Raw genomic sequence first — 24337 nt, 5'->3', positions numbered from 1 at the left:
TCATGGTCTTGCCGAAGGGCTTTTAAAAGGAGCTTTTGAAACCTGCAACCTCACATTGTCCATCAGACATGTGTGGAGAGTATGTACAGGCCAGTCCAGGTGGATCCAATGTGGGCCAGTTCTTAAGAAGGTGAAAGAAAGAGACCAGAGGAGAGAGGGGGACGCCAAAACACAACCACTGGCATCGCTGTCACTTGTTCTTTTCCTGTCGCTGCTGCCGTCCCTTTTGCGGTCACTGGCGGTTATTGAACACTTACTCTGCCCCAGGCACCAGTCTGAGAACTTGGAATGTCTTACCTCACGTGACTATCCTGTTCACCCTGAGAAGTGGCCTCTCTGATCACTCCTGCTGTGCAGACTGGGAGATGGGGGCTGGAGGGGGGCAGTGTGCCTGTGGGCTCTGAGAGTGAGCGGAGGGCTTCTTCTGCCTCAATGCCAGGAGGCGGGGCTGATGTTGGAGCTGGATCTTGAGTTGCTGTTAGAATTTCTTTTAAGGAAAAAACGGCTGGAGGGAGGTCCAGGCAGGGGCACAAGGCCCCACAGCTGGAAACAACTCAGCTTTCACTTCACTGGGCAGCTGATACTCTGTGGAAAGGGGTGCAGAAAGGGGAACAACAGCAGCCCCTCCTCCCCCTCCCCTGCCCAAGGCCAGCAATGCCAGGCAGCTGGGACAACCCCTCAGAGCCACCAGTAGCCACATCTGTTCCGTTATCAACCTTGTTGTCCCTGGAGATGGTAGCCCGCTGTGTTAGATGGTCCCAGCTGTTCACGAGCCTCCAGTGACACTCAGACAGGCTAAAACCAGAATGGTCCTAGGAAAACCATCACAGGTGGTCACCATACCTATGGTAGCAGCAACAGAAAAAAGAATAGTTTGCCAGCTTTTTAGCCATGCCATCCAGGTCTCCTGTAGGCAAATCAGCCCTGGGTGACCCAGACTCACTTCCCACCCAGCCAGCCTTCCAACCCCTCCTCGAAGGGGCCAGGTTTCGGCTGGGGATCCAACAGCTGTTTCCCAGCTGCTGGCAGAGCCTGCCTACCCAGGCGGGAGAATCCGGGAACAGCTGGGGAATCTCAGAGAAGGAAAGGGACTTGCTCAGGGCCACCCAGAGAGTTAGCAGCAAGCTGGGACTTAAGGCCAGGTCTTCTGGAGAAGCAAACAATTTCAATTCCAGCTTAAAGGAGAATAATGATAATAACTTAGGTTTCTCAAACTCTTACTACACCCTAGTCTTGGACTGAACACATCACTACTGCATGCCTATTCTGACCCCAAAACAGAGTGCTCTTCTTATCCAGATCCTTTTACAGAGGTGGAAACTGAGGCAAAGATAAGCACTCCTCTGGAAAACAGCAGAGGCAGGATTCCAACCCAGGCAGAGAAGGTAACCATTGCACCACACAGCCTCACAGAAATAGCCTCTTCTCTGGCCCCTGGTGGCATTGCTATTGGCAATATTATAGCATGCAACACATACACAAGGAAGGGTAGCATGCTTATTGTGGGGTCTCCACCTGAGGACCCCCAGAGCGGGGCAATGCTCCCCTTAGAGACTGACTTGCTAATGGTGGCATTTGGGCACTATGGTGTGTCTGAATTAAGGCAGATGGGGCCATTCCCAGAGCTCCCCAGCCCTACCTTGTGGAGATCCTGTGACTCTTTGTAATTCACAGAGCCTGAAGGGATCCCAGCAGGGGACAGGAGGCAGAGGTGAAAGGAGCGATCATAATTCATTCAAAACTTTTTATTGCAATTCTGTAAGGCATTGGAGAGCCAGCCAGTCATGACCAGGACACAGAGACAGAGACAGACAAGCTCAGGGAGCCAAGGGCAGCGAACCCTGCCGGGTTGGAGGTGCCCTAGGGACTCAGGAAACAGAGGGGGCTCTTGACTGACCATCTCAGGAGGTAGGAGAGGCTTCCTTCTGGGGGAGCTCACCTCTCTACTGGGGTCTGAAGGGTAGGTTGGAGTTAACTAGATAAAGAGGGGTGGAAAGGTATTCCAGGCAGGTGCCGGCAGCAGACAATGGCTCCACTGTGAGTTGCAGTTTTTGGCTGAAGTCTAGGTCATGGTGTGAAGGAGGGGGAGGCAGGTTGGGGAGGTGGGCAGAGACCGATCCGATGGGGGTCTGAAACTCATTCCATCCTGAGGCCAACAGAAGGCCATTGATGAGCGTGAAGCAAGGAGGCGACAGGATATATGTGTATTTTAGAATATTACTCTCACTGCTGTGAAAATGCACTGGATGGATGGGTGAAGCTAGTGTGGACATGACACTGTGTCTTCTTTTTTCTTAAATTATTTTTAGTTAATTACTACCTGAGGATATTTTTTCCATTGATTTATAGAGAGTGGGAGAAGGAGAGGGAGGGAGGGAGTGGGGGGAGAGAAAGAGAATGAAAAATATTGATGTGAGAGAGAAACATCGATTGGTTGCCTCTCACACATGCCCCAACCAGGGCCATGGATCAAACCTGCAACCTATACTGTATTTTTACTATATGTCTTCTATATCTAGATATGTTCAGATACCCAAATACTTAACCATTAGAGGCCCGATACATGACAATTCGTGCACTGGAGGGGGCATCCCTCAGCCAGGCCTGCCTCCTCTCACAGTCCAGGAGCCCTCAGGGGTGGGAGGTGACTCAGTGATCAGAGGAAGCGATGCCCCCATCACACCTCTGTGCAAGCCTTGTCTGACCCTGGTTACCTGAGCCCTGGGCAGCCCTGGGCAGGTGGGCAGCCAATAGTTGAGGTTTGCCTGCACCTCGGGCCAGCCCAGGGCAGCTGGGGGGCTGAGAGGACTGGGGGACTCCGGAGACAGGCGCATGGAGTGGCCAGGCCTGCCTGCCACCCCAGCAGGGCTGAGGGGACTGGGCGCCGCCATCTTTGAGGGCATGGCCGTCAGAATATTCCCTCCTTTTGGCTGTGGATGCCGCCATCTTTGTGATGGTGTGAGGGTCAATTAACATATTCCCTCTTTATTAGATAGGTGTTATAGTGGGCTACGGTATTCAGTACAGTAGCATTGCTATACAGGCTGTAGTAGCTGCTCATTAAATGGGAAAGTTGTTGGTGCTATTGTCTGTAGGTCACTGACAGTTTTGTTTGTAGAGAAGGCTCAAGCGGGAGCTTAAGGGCTTAAAAGATTCTAGTGGTAAGAGAAGAAGAAGAGAGAATTCCAGACCAGCCACCCAGACTTTGTCAATGCTAGGTGTGCGTGCCTCAGCGGGGACCATCAGATGTTGCACCAGCATCCTAAGGGTGTCCTCTTTATTGAATAATTTAAATGTAGCCGAACTAAAACATGGGCCTTGGGGAACCATTGGACCCTGAAGCATGCAGACTTGGTTCTATGGTTGATTCATTACTTTATTCAAAAATATATTTTTGTATCTATTTAGTCCTGAGGATTCATCAGTGAACAAGACACACACAGCCCTCACTCAGAGCCCAGCTTGCCCTCAGTACATTTTTTCTCTCACATGTTGAAAAACTTAAAATGTTTACCTCACCAAAGGAGGGAGAAAACCATAAATTATGGTTTACAGTTTATGTAGCTGAGTCAGTGAACTTGTGTCAATTCATTAACAATTCCAGAATGATTACGTATTTCCCCCTCGGGCCGTTTCTTAGGAAGGAGGCACATGTCCATTCCATAACTCCCTGAGGCTTCATGCTGGGCTCAAACATAGGTATCATGTGCACCGTGCACCCATTCATTGTTTGGCCTACAGCATGCTGTTTAAATTTAATTAGTTATTATCAATTAAAACTCAGAAGATTTCATAGGAAATCTGAATCTGAAGCTTTTCTTGAGAAGCCAAAGTACCTAGTAATACTATACTTTCATTCCCCATGGCAAGTCAGCTGGAATCACCTAGCGTCTACCCCTTAACAGGACTGGTGCTCTCTAGTTCTCCAAGGTCCCTCATGCAACTCGTTTTTCTGGGTCATTAACTAGCTGGCTCTGCAGGCCATTTGAGTTTTCTACCCGGGGATTAGAGGCCATTGGGTGAAAGTCTCAGCTTTGCAAGGGTCTCTTCCTAGCCAAGCTGCCTCTGCAGCCTGCCCAGCACCCCCCGCCCCCCCAACCCCTACCTCCGTGGAATAAAAGACCTGTAGCCGGGGGAGAGACAGGTGGCCTGATCCAGAGGCAGGTGAAGGTGGGACTTGCCTTTTTCACACTCTGCTTTCACATCCCAGCCTGTTAGGTGAAGCTGCTGGAAGAAATAAAAGGCAGAGATTCAAGTGGTTTTCATTGCATCAAAGATGAGTGAGTGTTTTAACCAACACAGCAGGAAGGCAGTATTAAGCATCTTCAGAATTACCTTCATTCAGCCTTTGAATAGCTTAATTTCCAGGCTTCTCTGAGCTCAGAGAGCTTCTGCAATGGGTGTACAAGAATGTAGCAAGGATAGATGGTTCTTCGGCTGTCGAGTTTGAGTGGAGGCGGCTCTTGAATCGCTTTTGGACTATTTGTGCCCACCAACTTCCAAACACTGAGTAGAAGTGAGGAAGAAAGGATTCACATCCTGATTCAGAGAATGGTGAGTGCCTACTGTGCCCTTCATACTCCATCTATAAGGCAACAAATTCCTGAACTGTCCTAGCTCAGACCTCTTCTGAGTCCTTACATCTGACTTTACTCGCTACCTCCATTCTAATGTCTCCCAGACATCATGTTCTAAATTCAACTCTTCACTACCACAGGGAGAGAAAAAAAAAAAAAAAAAAGAACTCACATATTCTCCAGCTCAGGAAACATCAACTTCATCTCCAACAGTTGTTCAAGATAAAACTTAGAAGTCATTTTTTACCCCCTTCTCACTCATTCACAACAGCCAATCCATCACCAAGTCCTGCTGGTTCTTTCCCCTAGTTTACTGTCCCAGTGGTAAGTTAAGATAGTACTAGCTGCTGTAACAGACAGACCTTACAGTCTCAGTGGCTCAAAGGAATAAAAATGTATACTTAGGTCAAATAAACGCTAATTGAGTGGTGATCCAGAGACCCAGGGAGCTCTCATCTTATGATGCCACTATCCCCTAGGCCAGTGGTTGGCAAATTCATTAGTCAACAGAGCCAAATATCAACAGTACAATTATTGAAATTTCTTTTGAGAGCCAAATTTTTTAAACTTCAGCTTCTTCTAATGCCACTTCTTCAAACTAGACTCGCCTAGGCTGTGGTATTTTGTGGAAGAGCCACACTCAAGGGGCCAAAGAGCCTCTGCTTCCAATCAATAGACAGGAAAAGAGAAGGCAGGAAAACCACACATAGTAGGGGCTCAGTACTTATTTGTTGAGTGAATGAGTGATGTCATTGACACCCCACTACAACCTGATATGGGAAGTTCTATTATTCCCATTTTACAGATGAGAAGATGAGGTTCCAAGACAGGAAATAGTTTTTCCCAAGATACACAGCAAGAAAGTAATGGACCTGCAACTCAGAGTTCTTTCTAGCTGAGTCTCATCTCAGTACTACTACTTTCGGATGCATACCTGGGGAGGTGTCTCTTTTTCTTTTCCCCGATCTCCTATCCCCCTTCCATCTCCCAGGACCCTGGAATACTCACCACTGCTTCCCATCTCATCTTGATCCTAAGCAGGCACAGATCCTGGTAGACACCTCCCCTATATCATTGTCCTGATGACAAGGGATGCACACTCAGACTGTGCCATGGTGGAGAGACTAATGAAGAGTCTGTTTGTAAACGCGTGGTCAGGGTCAACGGGAACCACAAGGGGTAGTGCAGAACCCAGAACCATGAGATGCCTCAAAGAGCAAGAGGAGGGAGAGCTAGCAGATGCTGGGAATGAGCTGTGTGCAAAGGACTATCGTTAAAAGAGGAATATCATTCCTGCTTCTCTAGCCAGAGGGAGGGACCTTGGAGGAAATAAACCCAACCTCTGTTCTCTAGCCTCCATTGTTGTGCTGATGCTTTCCATTGGCTGAATCCAGCCATAAGCCAGAGGCAAGGGACTCTGCTGGTTGAGTCAGCCTCTGGGCACCACGCAGGGAACTGAAGGGCGGTAAGTGGACCTGGGGGCGGGGGGGGGGGGGGGGGGGGGGGGGGAGCAAACAGATGACAGCCAGCCCATAGCTCTTCAGGCTGAAAGGTGAGAGGTGGCCCCATCCATTAGGTTTAAGAGCTGTAAGTTGACTGACAAAACTCCAGCAAAATGAGGAATGTATTTGAGGGGTTGAGGGTAGCTCTATGATTTAAATAAAAGCCGGACAACTAAGGGGCAGGAACCAGAACCCCAGGACTGCATGTGAAGAGGGTGGGGAGCTCCCGTAGAAAAGTGAGTTGCTGTGGCCTGAATAGGGATGTGAATGCTGAGCCCACAGAAACAAGAGGTGTCCTCACAGGACCCACTCCTACTAAATGGAAATAAATCCAAGTCCACTGAAAAACTAAAGCTTCATCACACCTCAGAAGGACCATCCATTGGCGCTCAATTGACTATTTGTGGTTGTGAAGAGTAAATGAACCAAGTAATGCTAAGGAATCTGGGCTTCGTCCAGAGGGCGCGTGAGATTTTGAAGTGCTCCACTCTCCAGAGGTGACAGGGTCAGATTTGCATTTTGGAAAGGTGTCTCTCAGTTGGGAGAGGAGACTGGATTGCAGGGTGCAGACTGATGGTGTGACCCAAGAAGATGGTTAGACTGCGAGGTGATCATAGAGAAGGAAAGACTGGGTTACGTCAAGCAATTTGGAAGTTGAAGGCACAGTCAGAGACACTTGATCAAGCTGCTGAAAAGCTTAGAGCTCCGTCAAAGCTTAGGGCTTGGGTGGGGGTGCGGGCCTGGGCAAGGAGACAAGGTGCTCTGGGTGCCAGCAGCAGCAGGAGTGGGCAAACTTGTCAGATTCTGCGGTCACCCGGAACCCACCACAGCTGTTGATGGCCCAGAACCACCCAGAGATGCCCACAGCCTCCATACTGCATTTCTGAGGAGTAGGGGGCAGCCTAGAATTTAACCACAGCTCTAGAAATGCTTCGCCTCCCAGGGGTTTCTGGATATGCCATCACTTCCAGGTCCTTGTACATTTCTGGAATGAGCTCCTCCCCCTCCTCGCTGGCCACCTTTGCTGGGCAAGCTCCAGTCTCCTCCAGACCTCAGCCTGGAGCTCAGACGCCCATGGGGAAGGAGTTTCTTTGTTGCAGGCTGGGGAGGCATTACCTCCTCTGGGTTCACCACCACCTCCTCCTCTCATCACCCGCCCTTACCACACTGCATTGTCATTGCATGCACTTGAGCAAGATACCAAACCTTCTCTGAGCCTCAGTTTCCTCCCCTGAAAATGGAGTTATAATAGTAGCCGCAGGATCTTTGTGAGCCTTAAGCAGTGTGGGATATGATGCACCGAGCATCGTGCCCAGAACAAGTGTAAGCAGGCAGTAGATCTTGGCAGCTACTGGCCTTGGCCACTTCTCAGTCATGAAACTTCTTGCAGAATCTGCTACAGACCTTGTTTTTCCAGTGCCGTGTGATTTCCCGAGACCTCAGAAGGCCTCTCATTGATTCTAGCAGCTCTCCTACTACTATTAATCAAACACCAAGGCTTCTTCCTCTCTGGGGGTGTTAATTAGCTAAACAACGGACCCAACCGGTCTCTGAATGGAATCATTGATACCTTTCCTGTGGCATCAACTCAGAGAGGGGTCAGGGTTCCTTGAAGTGCTTAGGAAATTTCTATTTTTTTCATATTGAAGGTGCTCTCCTCATCCGTACTATTATTCATTGGCTGGATACCTAAAGATTTTCCTTCCTGTATTGAGCATTCCTTTATTGAGCACCAGTTGTATGTATATCCTCTAACTGGCCCTCTCTACCATATTATCTAAAATTACCCCCAGTTGCCCTAACTAGTTTGGCTCAGTGGATAGAGCGTCAGCTTGCAGACTTAAGGGTCCCAGGTTTGATTCTGGTCAAGGGCATATACCCAGTGGGGAGAGTGCAGGAGGCAGCTGATTGATGTTTCTCTCTCATCGATGTTTCTAACTCTCTTATCCCTCGCCCTTTCTCTCTGTAAAAAATCAATAAAATATATTTAAAAAAATAAAATTACCCCTAGCCCGGTCCCCTTCTCTGCTCCATTACTTTGCTATTTTTGTCATAGTATTTACCACAATTGGAATCATATTGTTTGTTTACTTGTAGATTATTTTTATTATGGATGTCTTTATTATCTTTATGATCAAACTCCCCAGCCAGAATTTCAGCTCCATGAGGGCCAGGACTAGGTCTTTTTTCTCACTGCTGTGTCCCCACAGCCTAGAACATATACTGGATGTTCATGCAATATTGATCCATGCAAAGCACTGGGCCAGGCATTTGTAGGGGCAAATACATGATCAGTAAGATGCGGATTCTGGCCAATGCTTATTCGTTGAATGGTTAAGGGAAAATAATAACTACAATTCTGGGAAGAATTGGGTGTGTGCTAAGGGGGAGAGAGAAGGGGCCTCCTCTACCAACTGCAGTTAATTTCTATGGACCTCTTTGTCTCTGTCTGTTCCTCTGATGGCGGGACTGGGACCCTGTCTGCTCAGTTAATCGTTAATCTAGACCCAGGATGGAGTCCAGTGTGAGGCACTGCATAGAGTAAGAGTTCAGTTAGTGTCTTGGTTTAGTTTTTGTTTCCATCTCCCAGAAGCAGATGGATGCAGACGAGTGTTGGTTGCAATGAATTTCTTTGGGAGATGATTTCTTTGGGGGTGGGGGTGGGACAGGGAAAGGAAGGAGCCAAGAAAGGGTGTGTTAGCTGGCAAGTTACCAATGTGGATAATAGGAGCAGAATCCTGCAGTTCAGTTCTGGGAGCCAGTGTAGACCACACAGCTCAAAGCCTGTCAGCCCTGGTTGAGGAAACTTGTAGGGGGCTATGCTAATTCCCAGACAGCTCATGTGTGAAAGAGTTGTGGGTGCTGCCAGCTGGAAGTTGGAGCCGCATGTCTGGGAATGGTAGGTGCCAGGGGATATATGTGGGCCACTGCCAGGAGGTGCTACAGTAAATATTTATTGAATGAATCAATGAATGGACCTTGGTTGAATGCCTACTAAATACCAGGTGCTTTGTAGCTGTTTGTTAATATGATTTTCAAGGCTTTTGAAAGGCAGGTAAATACTGCTCAGAAAGGTTAAGTAACTTGCCCAAGGTCACACAGCAAGCAAGAGGCAGAGCCTGGATTTATTGAACATGTATTATGTGCCAAAGATTGTGCCAAGGGCTTCACATACATTACCTCTGTTAATCATCAGAATCATATCAGGTAGGGAAGTCATCATCCCCAATTTTGACAGATGAGAAAGCTCAGAAAGGGTAATTATCCTGCCTAAGGGTCACACAGCTAGAAGTGGCAAACCTCAGGACTGACTCCAAAGCTTTTGAATCACACTGCATACTTGCACACTCCCCTCTTCCACACAATTAGAGAAGAGTGTGAGACAGTTTGCTTGAGTGTCAGTTTGAATAAATCAAATGCCAACACATATGAAGCTAACAGAGCTCTGGGCTGTCAGCTGGGGAGAAGGAAGGGGTCCTGTCATTAAGGTTTATAAGCCATAGTGAGGCCAGCAGGATCCCTTTCAGGGTTTGGGGCAGTATCAGCTGCAAAGTGTCAGCACAATAGCAGGCTGGGTTGTCACTGCTCATGACCAACAACTCGCCTGGCTCCCCTATTAGACTGAGTGCTCCAGGAGGCAGAATTCCTGCCTGGGGGTCTCAGGTACCCCAGCCCCTGGCACCATGTCTGGCATGTGGCCCACCAAAACAGAATGATTAAATGGACAATAGAAGATGCCACGGAGAGCTCCCAGACGAGTTGCTCTCAAGTTGGGTTTTCAAATGGAAGCTAAATGAGGAAGCCACATACATAGGTCCACTCTGAATGGAGGGAGAAACTAGGGGAGGAGTCCCCAAGACCCCCAGCATTATCCCCCACCACCTGCACAACCTGCAGCCCCAAGATACTGCTGCAGAGCCCAACGGGGTTCTAGAACAGAGAGGGGCTTATGCTCCATCCAACCCCCTGAATTTTATAGATTGGGAAGCAGAGACCCAGAGTAGATGGGGGATGAGAAATCAAATACTTTGACCCCCAGTTTTGGTTGCTTTCTAAAACACCAAGATGAAATTTTACCTGCCTCTCTCGCTACCACCCCCCTATTATCCTCTTCCAAGGACTGTCTCAGGGTTTTCCTGATTCTTAGAAATAAGGCCAGGTGTGTCATCTTTTCTCTGTAGAATGTGATATGATAGAGAAGGCCAGAATTGTAAGCAGTCTCGGCTTTGATGGGGGTGAGAGAAGTTATTGTTGCTGATACTGTGTCATTGAATTTGAAGTCTCTGCAAGCTGAGAATGAGGACCCAGCCAGCTCCCTGGGGTGTTTTACTAGCACAGAGTAGCTGACTCGGAACCAGAAGGCCACTGCCTCAGTTTCCCCTAAGTAGCTCACTAAAAATACAGCCTCTTGGGTCCCACTTGAGACCCACAGACTCACAATCTTTGGGAGCAGCATCCAGGAACTGGTATTCTCTTTCTCAGGCGTTTGCCAATATAAGGACCACCACTTTGTGTTCTGATTAAAACCTTGGTCTGACTTCTCACACTGGCAGCCAAAGTGGTCTAGTTTGGCAGAACATTGCTTTGAAAACATTTGAATGCGAATGCCTTTCGGTGGGCATGCCCCCTCCAGTTAGCCGCAGGCCTCTCTGCCCCTAATGTCTCAGACCCAGCCCATCCCCTGAGTTCCCTGGAAGCACTGGCTGCTTCTCCCTGCCATTTACTCCATAATGCACATACTGTGACCCTTCACACCCCAGGGAGGCAGGCCATCCGTCATTCCAGGTTTAGAGGACTCTGAGACATGGTGTCTTGAGTTGAGGGTGGGAAGCACAGGTAGGAGCCCTGCAGTGGGAGTGTAGGGAGAACAAAAGGACTGAATTGGGATATGAACAGCAAACATAGGGCTACATCCTATTTTTCAGTTAGTCCCCTGGGGTGCTCCAGACCCCCACCCCTCCTCTCACCAACACCCTATGCTTTCACCCTCACCTGCCTCCTCTATGGACAGATACTACCAGACTGGATGGCAACCAGAAGATACAGACAGTCCCAGGTATGCCCAGCACTCTGATCCTACTCAGGTCAGCTCAGCAGTGGTCTCCAAAGCTGAGTAAACAGAAGCTCAGACCTACATGGCAGGTACTGGAAAACAGAAAGGCTACGGTGAAGGTTCAGTGCCATCTGTCGGGCACTTAAGAAACTGCCTCTCTGCCTGGCTGGGTTGCATAGAGCAAAGGACACCACCTGCAAACTAGCCAGCAGGGGTTTCTCCAGCAAGAAGTTGCCTCCATTTTGCTCGTTAAAGCATCTTGAGAGAATGTCTGATTCAGATGATCTTAAACTCTTCAAGATCTCAGACCCTTCCATGAGCCACTGAACACTATGAACCCTCTGCCCCAGAAAAGCACACTTGTACTTGATTTTGCATATAACTCCAGGGAGTTCAGAGTCCTCCAGTGAAGACACAGAGATGCCAAGGAGTTTTCCCAAGCTGACACAGCCCATGGATGGTAGAGCTAGGTCTGAAGGCCAGATGTCCCAGCTTCAAATAGAATGTTCTTTCGTATACCCAGGCTGCCTCTTTAAGTCTTAAAGGGCTCCTCTGTCTTCCTTCCTTGTCAGTTTTGCAAATATTCCAGGGTGGTGGGGGAAGATGTTGACCAGCAGCAGCTACTATGTCACCCACACCCATTCTGATATTTCTAGATTCTCAGGCAAGCTCACTCCCTGGCCTTGCTGGCCTGCCTTCCCCGAGGACCTGAAGCACTATGGAGACCCCTGACTTAGCTAAGGACCCCAGAATCAACATCCTGAGCTGGAAGCCAGGACAGGGATGTGATGGGCCACCAACAGGCTATTGCCCTCGGATAAATCCTGAACCTCCCTGGGTCTTGGCCTCCCCACATATAAAGTGCCCAAGTTGGGGACAGCCATCTCCAAGGGCCCTTCCATGGTGCTGTCCCTCTCTTCCTAACTGCAAGGCTGACCAGTAGACATAATCCTACATAAGCACATCTGAGCAACTTCCCTAGCCAAGTGCCTAGTGACAGGGTTGAAAGCTGGATTCTTTTCTAGAATCAGGATCTGGGTGGGTAGGGTAGGGGGGGTTCTACTTAAGGGCGGGGACCTATGTGCAATGAGAACAGGAGACACAGAAGGCATCAGCTGGGTCTTTCAGGGCATGCTGTGGGCCTTCAGCTCAGACAGAGGCTGGAAGGGTGTGAGGGATGGTGCGTGATGAATAAGAGGCTGGCTGACATCACACACTGGGTTTGGCATAAAGCTCATGGCTAAAAAGAGTTATTGTTACACAGCTGGAGCCCTCATTTGTTTAACAAACACCGATGTGGTTTGGGATTGGAGCAGAGGTTCTCAAACTTGAACAAGATCGGGATTTCTGGAGAGCTTGTGGAAAAGAGATTGCTGGGCCCGGTGTGTATCTGATTCAGCAGGTCTGGGCAGGGTCCAAGAACTGGCATTTCCTTCTCTTTTACTCTATTATTTTGTGTTCATTTCAGGGGCACAGCATACTGGCTAGACAATCATGTACTTTACAAAGTGATCCCCCTGATATTTCCAGTCCCCACCTGGTACCACACATAGTTATTGCAATATGATTGACTATTTCCAAGACTGTACATGATTGTCTTGTAACTACCAATCCGTACTTCTCAATCACTTCACTTTTTCACCCTGTCCCCTGTCCCCCCCTCCTCTGGCCACCATCAGTCTGAAGAGCTGGCATTTCTAGTAAGCTTCCAGGGAGTGCTGAGGCCTCTGCCCAGGGAGCATGCTTTGGGAAGCACTGGCTTGGAGGGAGACATGGGACAGACCCGCCGTGCCTTTGTGAGCTCTTGGCCCCACACTAAAGAAGACCATACTCTAAAGTGCGGTGTTTTTATGAAAGGTGCTGTGGGGGTTCGGATAAGAGCATCTCCAAAGAGGGGATGGCTACTCTAAGACCTCTGTGTAGAACTGGCCCAGCAATGTGTTAGACAGGGGTGAGCTTTGCTAAACACTTAGAATGCCCCACAATACCATTCACATTTCTCATCTATTCTTCCCAGACAACGGGAAGGAGGGAGGACTAATCCCCTTTTACAGATGAGAAAGCTGCGGCTCAGAGAAGCAAAGAAGTGAACCAAGATCACATAGTAGGGAAGTAATCCAGTCTGCCTGCTCATAGGATGCCTGTCAGCTGCCACACACTCCCCCTCCCCCTGCTGCTTCTGCCCTGCACCCTCCTATCCCCACTCCTGGGGCCACTGCCACCTTGATACAGCTGCAGGGCATGGCCAGCCACAGTGTGCCTGCTGCCTCTGCCGCTCAAGCCCTTCAAGTGTTTTCACTGCTGGGTGAATTCAGCAGATGCTTTTCGATCGCAGCCTATTAAATTAGCCCTTCTCTGCAGCCAAAAGAAGATAATTATGTTTTCATTAGCCCTGGATAATGTATTACCCCCTCGGTGGCAGCCGCATCGACGAACCTTCTTCCCTCTCCTCCCCTAGGCTCCCCCGGGGGCCACCGGGGGACTGGTTAGGGTCTAGGTGGCAAGGAGTGGGGACAGGGGAGCCGTTCTTCGGTTGGGAAAGGCCTTTTATCCACCTGCCATCCACACAGACGGGGCTGTGAGCCCGAGAAAAGATCCAAGAATGATTGTTATCTTGGTGACCATTCAGGAAGAGCTTGCTCTGTGCCGAGCCCTGCATGTGTGTCTGCTTCCTGAATCTGGGAAAAGCGGTAATATTGACATCTTCCGCTGAAGACCAAGGGGGTCCTGGTGAAGTCAGGTTAAGTGAAGGCCTCAGGGAAAGATTTAGAGAGCCACTATGCCCAGGAGCTTTTGGGACACAGTCACTCTGCCTAGTCCAGCGGTTGGCAAACTCATTAGTCAACAGAGCCAAATATCCACCGGGCAGTGATTGAAAATTCTTTTGAGAGCCAAATTTTTTAAACTACTTCTAACACCACTTCTTCAAAATAGACTCACCCAGGTCGTAGTATTTTGTGGAAGAGCCACACTTAAGGGGCCAAAGAGCTGCATGTGGCTCGCGAGCCGCAGTTTGCCGACCACTCGCCTGGTCCAAGGGCCACCACATGGCTACGAGTCTCTGGTCTTTCAGCACCAGTTGTTGAAGCCCTCTAGGGTCCTGGCCCAGCACAAGTGAAGTGGGGAATGTCCCCAAAAGCCAGACACTCCCTCCCCCCGCCCCCCCCAGACAGCTCTGAATCATCACCCCCCCTTCAATAGGAGCAGAGCCTAATAATTCCTTTACCACCACTTCCCTGGGTGACCTGGAGCAAGTCACCACCTCTCAGTGCCTCTGCTTTCCCCTCTGTAAAATGGGAACAAGAAAAGGAATCATCTCCTGCGATTTTATGAGTCAGTGAGACGTCCCTATAAAATGATTGGTTCAAGACTAGTGAAATACTAAGTGCTCACACAAGCTCACCATTTTTTTTTTCTATTGCTACAACTGGTTTTGTTATGAGTACCCTAACCCCACAGAAATAACCAGAGTGAGGGAGTCTTCCTTTCTCCCTCCCCCCCCCCCCCAATCCCCTCGTTCGTACCCATGCTCATACTATTGAGATGACCAGCTCTCACCTTGGCTGGGAAACCCTGTCTTTCCAAATCTGCTTCAAGCACTATATTACCTACTGGTGCTTTGCTCTCCATTGCACCAGGACCCCTGACAGTGAGGACAGAATTCAGGGAATGGAATTTCTGCCTCCTCTCTTTGAATCCAGGCCAACTCTGCCTTTTTCAGGCCCAGCCCAGCCTTGGCCCTGACCCCACCATCTCGTGGCTGCCCGTCATGTATCAACCACCCTTCTCCCCAGTTTCAAAACAGGAAGTGTCCCTAGCTTGGGCCACTTCCGGGCCCCACCTGAACCCGTGCAGGCATGGTCCTCGTTCTGAGCAGGTGAACCAGCAGCCCAGTGGAAGAGCAGTTTCCCTTCCCCCTGGCTTTCTGATTTTCCCCAGTTGCCATGGTAATTAAGGGGAGCAGTGTTCTGAGTCTGACACCACTGAAGCCCAGCACTCAACTTTGAAATGATTCCGGCAGGGGAAAGTAGGGCTTCTGTGGGAAGGACTCGGCTTCAGCCCGGCTTCCCTGGGATATCCCATCCAGTCTTGATGTCACTGTTCTTAGTCTCAACGTTATTATTATTCTTGGCTCCTGTTTACTGAGCATTTACTATATACCAGGCACTCTGCCCAGCGCTTCACCTTACCATCTTACTGTATGCATCTTCACAAGGACCCAGGCCCATTTCACTGCTGGGGAAACTGAGGCTCTGGAACTTGCCCTGTGGGGCACAGTCAGGAAGTGGCATAGCCCCGGGACCAGGAGGGAGTGTCTCATGTCTTCTTTCCAGCGTGCTCAAGACAACACAGACCTCCATGCACCCAGCTTACTCTTTATTCCCTCCTCCGCTCCTCGTCCCTCACGCCTCCTCCTGCCCCCAAAGTCATACCCCTCTCTCATGCTCAGTGTGCAGGACAGCGTAAAAAGCATTTATTAGTGACCAGGGGGCTTGTGTTTCCTCTTTCCCTCTTTGCACAGCTCCCAGCCTGAGTGTGCTTGCTCCCCTGGGTGACACTGGGGAGAGGGCAGGGTCGAGCCACCCAGAGCCAGGTGCTGAGTGTGTGTGTCTGAATTCTCTTTGCTTGATTTCCCCAAGAGTGTGTGAGCAGCAGCAACAGTGAAATGCAAAATCCTGTGCAATCTGCCCAGGAAAAGACAGCTTTGAGAAGGGTTTATATGGTTACCCATATGCTAGGGTCCCTAAGAAAGGAAGGAGAGCTCCGTTCTCTGCGTCTTCCCCTCCCCCAGCCCAGCCCTCAGCCTCTCCCCATCTGCAGGTGCACCAGGCCACAGGTGAGCCTGCCCCTGCCCTGCCTCCCCAGCTGCCGGGCCTAAGCCCTGCTCCAGGGAAGACCAGAACAAGGCAGCATTCCCAGGGTTGGCTGCCAGTCTTCCTGTCTGCCCACCAGGAGCCAGGGTCAGAACTCGGGCAGCAATCTTCTGGTGGTTCCCGGGGGCTCCCAGCCAGACCCAGTGGGAGAGGCTGTGCATCCCACTGTCCCGTTAAGGAATGTTATCCCAACACTGATGTACAAACAGAAATAACCACCCTACCTCCATCCTGGTCCTCTCTGCCTGAGAGAACTGCCCTGGTGGCTACTACATTCAGCCCCTCCTGGCTCCCAGCAATTGTCCTGGTGTGTGTGTGTGTGTGTGTGTGTGTGTGTGTGTGTGTGTGTGTTTCCTGATAGGAAAAAAAAATGGAAATTGGGTTATATAAAAGATGTATGCTTTGGAGCCCAGAGCGGCTCTTTTAATGAGGGTTGCCACGTCTCCCTCCCCACACCCAATAACCAGCGGGGTTGGACGTCACCGCTAATTCGTTTCAGTGATGAAAAGATAAGGGAGGGACATTAAGAAATAAATTCCCTCTCAGGACCCTCACTGAGCGCATGGCTCAGTTCCTACATATCGATGCCACGTTTCCAGCCGCTGGGCTAGGAGCTACTTAGCTTTGTGCCATCTCCGAGCCGCGGCTCCTCCGAGGGGCGCCGGACTGGGTGAGCCAGGGGCGCGCCCGACACTGCGAGGGGGACCCTCCGCCTCCGTCCCGAACTTGGTTGGGATCGGCGAGGAGGAGGGAGGGGAGGGGTGAGGGGTAGGCAAGAGGGGGTGGGGAGAGATCGGAGAAACACAAAGCGGAGCGGACGGGGGAAGGACGCGCGCAGCTCCTACCCGGGCGTGAGTGGGTGCGACTGGCGTCCTCCGGCCGCGCAGGGCGGTGGAGAGGATTCGGACCTGGGAGGAAGAGAAGCAGGAGGGGACGGAGGAGGAGGAGGCGGCCGGCGCGAGGACCCGCGGGCAGGCGTGCGCGCAGCCCGAGGAGGCAGCTTCAGTGCCGCCCGGCTCGCGGCAGGTGAGTTCTCGGCCCAGGCTTCCTCCGGTTCCTCTGGCTACCTGCTCCCCGGGAGCCCCGAATGCGCGCGCGAGAGGCGCGGGGTTTGCCAAGTCCCAACTTGGTTCGGGCAGCCTCAATCCCCTCCCTGCGGGCGGCCCCGGGTCGGGGGCTCCGGTGCGGGGGTCCTCACGCCCACCCTGCTCCAACTTTACAGGGACCCAGTCTCCCTCCAACCGCGCGCTCGCTAGGACCTGTGCGCCGACGTTAATGGCGGAACCCTGGCACCGCTTGCTACCCACAGCGGGCAGCCGGGGCTGGGGGACGCTAGCCCTGGCATTTGGGCATCTGCCCAACCTGAACTTTAAGCTTTCCTTCATGCCTAGCTCCTCTAAGGTATGGCACCTGCGAGCCGGGGTAATGGCGGCCTCGTTAGCATCGCCAGCCACCCTCAGTGGGGGACCGAGACTGGGCGGGCTCTGCTCCTTGGAACGTTGCTCCTGCCTGGCTTCCAACTTTGAGAGGATCCTCACTGCGCTCCGCAGTAATGGCAGGGCCGCCTGCACCTCTTCCTTCAGTGCGGCGGGACGAGGGTGTAAGAGCACTGGCTCACCCGGGAAAGTTGTGCTTCCGGCTAGAAAGCGGCTCTAGGGCTCCCCGTGCGCCTCCTTGACTGGCAAGGGGTGCGCTTCTCTGGGATTAGAAGCTGGGACCCTGTGCACTGCGCGCGACGTGCTTGCTCTCCGTTGCCAAGGTTTGGAGCAGGGTCCCTGCAAGATCCAAATTCCAGGGACACGTAGGGGCCCTTGGGTCTGAGGGTCGGAGGAGAGTCCCCAGACCGAGCCCTAGAGACTGCAAACCTTTGCTCCGGGCCCCAGGGCACTGTGACCAGAGTGCGGAGGTTCTCCCTGCTGGCTGGGACCCACAGTGCTGTCAGGGTGGCAACCAGCATGGAGTGGTGGAGCGCCAGAGGAAGGCAGGAGGGCGAGGGCAGGAAGCTTCGGAGGGCCGCCCCTGGGTTCTAACTCGAGATGTACCTGTGCTTGGGTGGCCTTAGGTGAGTCCCTTCATCTCCCCAGCCAGCATTCTGCTGTCTGTAAAATGGGAAACAATGCAAACCTTTTCACTGAACTGTTGTAAGCATCCTCATTGCGTTCATGAATGTGAAAGTGAAGCCTAGGTTGAGTGCTCAATTCACAGGAAACGTTGCTGCTATTTTATTATTTAAAATCCAGATCCAGGAGGTTTGGTGGTCAGTGGTTTCCTACCCAGAGAAACTGGGGGACCGTCCCTCAGGCTACTCGCCTCCAGTGGGACCCAGGTCGCCCGGGGAATGTGCACAGGTTCTTTCCCGCAGATGAGACCCTTCCAGCCCCGCTCAGGCCCCTGGAGAATGCACAAGCACAGGAAAGGCCCTAGGGCGTCCCCAGGCAGAGGTGCAGGGCTGGCCAGGGGTGCGGGCACATTGCCTGGTCTCCTCCGATGGCCCAGGAAGGAGGAAGGGGCTGAGCCTCAGACTGGTCCCTGGGAAAGGAAGGAAAGACTCTCCTCTTCCATGTCTCCAAAGGGTTGGCAAGCACTAGGGGTTCACAAAGATGCAAAGTAGCGTTGATTCTCCCATCGTTATTAAGAACTTAGATAAAACAGGGTAGAAGCCTGTGGGAGTGGCATCCATTCTCCTCTGTCCTCAAGCGTCTCAGCAGACAGATTTGAGAAGCCTTGGCAGGTCTCTGAAGGGAGATATTCTGACCCACCATATCCAGCACCCCCACCCCCGTCCTTCCTAGCAGCCCCAATTTCAGAAGCCTGAAGGATGCACAGCTTTGTGCCATCTCCAAGGCCCTGCCACATGCAAGGTATTCCTGGAATATCCCCAGAAATACTCCCCCCAGGTCACCGGTACGGGGTTCTGAATCCCATTTTGCAGATATGAAAACTGAGGTTTGGCAAGCCAAGCAACCTGCTCTCAGTCACCTTCCTGGTAAGTGGCACAACCAGAGACCTCAGTCCTGGTTTAGGGCTTCTTCTTGGGGGAATTTTTTACACCTCCCTGAGCAGGTAAGCATTTTTACGTGTGCTCCTCCCATAGCAACCACAGCCTCATGTCCTGATATATCTGTTCAGCCTGAGACTACTCCAAAATCAGAGGCGGACTTTGTCTCCAGAAATTGTGATTTACCCAAAGTCTCAGACCATATAGAAAAAGAGCAAGCAGTACAGTAAAGAGATCCGGTAAGGATCTCTACTTGAAACCAACCTTAGCTTACTGCATGGCTGTGTGACCTCTGGCTGGTTACTTAACCTCTCTGAGCTTCAGTTCCATTATCTGCAAAATGAGAACAAGAGCTCCCACAAGGGGTTGTCTTGAAGATTTTGTGATAAGTTGTTCTGGAAACAATAGCTTATGCCACGATTAGTGGTTGTACAAAATTGGGAACCCCAGAAGAGGTCTTCTGTAGCAACCATTTGGGGCCAATAACATGGATATGGTTTCCAGACTAGCCTGCCTTTTACTCTTCCTGCCTCTTCTTCATTTTCCCCAGATGGCCAAAAACAATCCCCCACCCCCCTGTTGGAGTTTTTCATTAGGGAAGGACCACCTCTGGGAAAGGTGAGAGGTTAGGAGTGGACTGGTGGGGTAGGCTGCTTTCTGAGGGTCTCTAGAGCTGAACTGCAAGGCGCTGTCCAAGGTACCACCCAGACAGTTGTCAAAAAATTTAAAGGATGCAGGAAGATTTGAGTGTCAGTTTACCTGGGTATTATGAGCACACATAAGTGTGGCTCTGCTGCCTTTGGGAATGTATGTCTTGGGGTGTCTTAAGACAAGACTCCATGTGTTGCCTGTCACTCAGTTTCTGTGGGTCTGAGTCTTGGATGGCAGTTGAGAGCCACAGGCAGCAATCTGTACTCTTTAGAACTGGAGCTTTTTCCTGTTGGAAACCAGGTTGCACAGGACTTGAATTTGGTATTCCAGAAACAGTTTTCATTGTGAACAAAGCACATGCTTACCACTGAGGGTCAGTTGGATTTGTGTGGTTAACAATATGAAGACTGTGGTGATGGTAGATGTGACCATTCTCTCATTCTAATATATGATAGCATCAAGTCCTCATCTGATGTAGCATATGCTCAGCAACAGCCCAGGGGACCATCAGCATTAGACTTCACCAAGGTCCTGGTTAGAAGCAGAGAGATCCCACCCACATCTAATGAATCAGTGTCTACAGAGGAGATTGAAATTTCTATGTTGTTAATGAGACTTATCCAGGAGACTGCCCTCAGCTCTTATCCATCAGCCTCATTTTGCAGATGGATAAACTGAGGCCCAGAAAAGCTATGTTACTGGCTGAAAGTCACACAGCACAGTATTGACAAAGCTAGGATAGAACCTCAGTGTCTTAATTCTTTGTAAAGTGCTTATATATGATAATGTCACATTTAGCCCATTCGTTGACTCATCTGTCCTTTCTAAGAGGAAATTCCTTTTTAAAGTGGCTCAGTGGTTGAGCATCAACCAGGAGGTCACAGTTCAGTTCCAGTCAGGTCACATGCCTGGGTTGCAGGCTTAATCCTCAGTGGGGGGCATGCAGAAGGAAGCCAATCTGTGATTCTCTCTCATCATTGATGTTTCCCTCTTCTTTCCTCTCTAAAATCAATAAAAAATGTATTTTAAAAAGTGACCTATCAGATACAACTTTGTGAACCAAGTAACACAGGAGCTAATAAACCCTGTCTAACTACCACTGGTTTCATCAAAGCAGTCGACTCCTCTGGACAACTAAGATGCCTCCCCCCTTCCACCATACACATCCCCAACCTTTTCAAGTCCTGCATATGCTGATGTTGCTCACACACATGTTCTAGGAAGGAGAATCATGAGCATTATCCTGTAAGTCCGGAACATTGAGTCCACTTGACCTTATTAAATAAAAATGGTCTGTCAAAAGAAAATGTCCCTAAGTCCCCAATAAAAGTAGAGGCTACAGGATACAGTAGATCTTGGCATGGCTGTGTTTAGTGACGATAAACCAGTCGATGGTTCTCTTTCATCATTGGTGTTTCTCTCTCTCCCTTCCCTTCCCTTTTCTTTCCTTTTCTTTCCTTTCCCTGAAATCGATAAAAACATAAATATTTTTTTAAATAAATGCAAAAAGGAGAGATCTGTTTAGTTAGCCAACTGATGGGGCCACGCCCCTTCCACTCGCTCAGCCCCAATGTTCTGTTCTGTGAAATGAAGGAGCTGGGCATCATGGGCAACCCTGCAGGTGTGTTTGAGTTTGCATTTTGGTTTGGTTTGGTTTTATTGTTGCCTTTGGGTCTCAGGCCACACCATTAAATACTGTTTATGTCTTGCCTGGCCCTTCAAGACATTTCAGTTTACAACTCTGAGACTAACTTCCCTCAGATGTGCTTAATGATAACGTTCTGGGTCTTGCCCGAGACAAACGTTTGCCCAGTTCTCGTCCATTCATTGCATCCATCGGTGATTTCGAGCCAGTTCCCATTTCCAGCCTGGCGGCGTCTTCTCTCCCCACTCTGATTTCTGTGCACTGGCACCTCTCATTATAAGGTCACCACTTCTCAATTGGGGATTCCCCAGATAACGAGGCCTTCTTTGGGGCTATCCACGATGCTCTGGGAGCCTTGGACTAAAGGCACCTGAGAGAAATCCCACAGATTTTTTCAGGGGTGTCCTGAAAAGTGTCCCTGCTTCTGCCGGGAACCTTTGCCCACTAGCATTAGCTAACACTTGGAATCTCTTCTTGCAAAACCTGACAGCTAGGTGACTATGGGGATCGAAAAGGCGGACCTTTCTGAAACCTGCCTCCAGGTGGGAATGAAGAAAGGAGCTTGCTTAACATCAGATAATATTGATGAGCATCCAGTGTTTCTCAGCTAAAGGACGTAGTGTCTTCAACAAGTCAGGAAAGCCGCTTCTGCATCAAACAAGCAAACTCTGATCCCCAGCCCATGCCAGACCCCGTAAGAGGGTGAGGCCTAAGGAAGTGGAAGACCCTCCAGTACTCTCAGTGTCTGAGGCAGGGATCAACTTGCCAGTAACTAGGATGCAATGGGACAAACAATGTGGTCCGCCCATCCTCTCTGGTCATTTAAAGGGCCATGCAGATCACATTGGTGCTGTATTTCATTTCAAGAATTTTAAGCATAACAATGTAACTTACAGGATTAAATCAGAGTAATACTCGTTAGCAACTGACAAGGTTTGGGCACGTTTTTCTCTTTGATTTTGGAAGCTGTCTCTTATTTCTAAAACACTCAGTAAGGAGAATGAAAGCCAATGATGTTCATGTACCAGAATTCAGGTAATGAAAGGGGTCAATAACATCTGGGTGTTAACTTATTAAGATCAGTCTTAGCTGGAAAGACTTCATTGTCATTTTCCCCTGGATGATAGTCACTGAAATGAAATAATTTTGTTGCAAGGCATGATATAAAATGATTAGACTGGGTGGATTTGGGGGGGAGGGGGCTTGATATTTTTGTTTTTTTATTATTTTTTAACAAACATGCACAAACCCTTACATGTGGTTTCCTTAACTGCAGCCTCCGCACCCAGGATTTCTTGGTGGGGCGGGAAAGAGGTAACCTTCTACAAGACTTGTCCTCAGACATGAAGATCTTTCTTTCTGAGTGGCGATGCCTTATCCGTTTATATTTCAGAACGGCGAGAAGTTATCAGGAGCCACATCTTGCAGTTAAAACGGGTGATTGTCTTGGATGAGATTCAGTTTTGAGCGGGGCTTTTTAAAACCACATGGTGTAACCAAACGGGATATCCTGTTTGTTCCCAAACTGGTGCCAAGCAGTGCAGGCTGGACATTTCATCTTGAGACGGACGGCCAGAACCAGCTCTCAGGAAGCCTAAAGTCTCTCCCTTCAGAGCCTCAGCAGCCCATGCTGGCAGGAGGTGAGCTTCTCTCCTAAGCCACGGGGGTCAGGTTCACTACTCAGGTTACCATCGTGTAAAAAGCCTTGACTGGGTGTTCGGTACCAATATAGTTAACTTTCCCAATATAGTTAACTTTCTTGGGTGTAATAATGGAACTATGGATTTTTATGGGAGATTATATTTATTCTTAGACTATGTTTGCTTTAGAATTTAGGGCTGAAGCATCCTATTTTCAAATGGTTCATTGTAAAAGATAAGGCAGGCGTGTAGGTAGAAAGGGAGGGATAAAGAAGTAAGGGTGGAGGTAAATAGAAGGCAGGGAAGGAGGGAGGCAGGGAGATAGTTGATAAATCAATAGGTAAATGATGGATTGATAGAAGGATGGATCAATCAAGTGATTGATAGATATGACAGACAGGGCAAATACAGCAAATGCTAATAGTCAATGAATCTGGTTGGAAGTTTATAAGTGCTGTGCTCTTTAATTTTCTGCGTCGAAGTATTTCATAATAAAAGTTGGGCAGCTAGGATAGCTTTAGTTAGACTTTTTCTTAGGAGAATAATATTCACCCTCCCAACTCTAGCCCCCCTCCACACACATATATACACACCTGCACAGGCACAGACACACGCTCATGGGCATCTCTTTCCTGGAAGAAATAACCCTGCAGTTTTGCAGAAGGTCACTGTTCTCCGTGGCAGCCTTTTTTACATTTCCCCCTCCGCATTTTAATTAGGGCTGTGAGTCACTGTGCTTTATGAAGGCTGGTGACAATGTCGTTTACGGCTGTTTAGCATCCCAATCGAGCCCTCTTCCACAGTGCATTGCATCTGGGACACTGAGCAGGCAACAGTTCCCTCTGTCAGAGGCAGAGCAAGGCTCCCAGGCTCTTGAGGAATTTAGGAATGAGCTGAGGTTCGTCCTGCAATACCTTCTCAGGTTGCCTCTACCACCGCCAGCTTCCTAGCCTTGGCGTGCCCGAATGCATGTGAATTCTGAAGGGTGATTCAAAACTGCAGCTTAGACATCCTACTCGGGGTCAGCACATCCTACTCGGGGTCAGCAAGCTCTTCTCCCTGGCACAGGGGTCTGACTTTCCGTGATGTGGGCTCTAATGGGGCAGAAGTATCTTATTTTCAAATGGTTCTATGTTAAAGGCAGATATGTAGATAGATAGATATGTAGGTTTGTCAGTCAGGGTCAAACTAGGATGCAGAAGACCTGCAGCTGGGATTTCCAGGATAATTTAATGGAAGAATTACTTACGGACACAGTTTAAAGTACTGACAAGGGAAGGCAAAGTGTTAGCACCAGGGGCAGTGGTGCCACCCAGCCTGATGAAACAGGGAGAGACCACTATGACCAAAACCCTTTGGGCCCAGGATAGGGCAGCTGTGCTCAGAGAGGAAGGCAA

The 24337-nt window shown here is 49.8% G+C and overlaps 2 protein-coding genes across 5 annotated transcripts in view; one reads left to right on the top strand and one right to left on the bottom strand.

Moving 5' to 3' along the window:
* RFC5 (replication factor C subunit 5) overlaps positions 1–24337 on the bottom strand; it is a 490240-nt gene that overhangs the window by 363298 nt on the left and 102605 nt on the right. The gene's annotated exons all lie outside the window — the stretch shown is intronic.
* NOS1 (nitric oxide synthase 1) overlaps positions 16821–24337 on the top strand; it is a gene marked incomplete at its 3' end in the record, with an annotated part of 100044 nt that continues 92527 nt past the window's right edge. For all 4 annotated transcript variants that reach the window (XM_084868251.1, XM_084868253.1, XM_084868254.1 and 1 more), the window contains exon 1: positions 16821–17032. The remainder of the gene's footprint in view (positions 17033–24337) is intronic.

Source organism: Pipistrellus hanaki (genome assembly GCF_964339955.1).
Source record: "Pipistrellus hanaki genome assembly, chromosome: 19".
NCBI lineage: Eukaryota > Metazoa > Chordata > Mammalia > Chiroptera > Vespertilionidae > Pipistrellus > Pipistrellus hanaki.
This window is presented reverse-complemented; position numbering and strand designations above follow the sequence as displayed.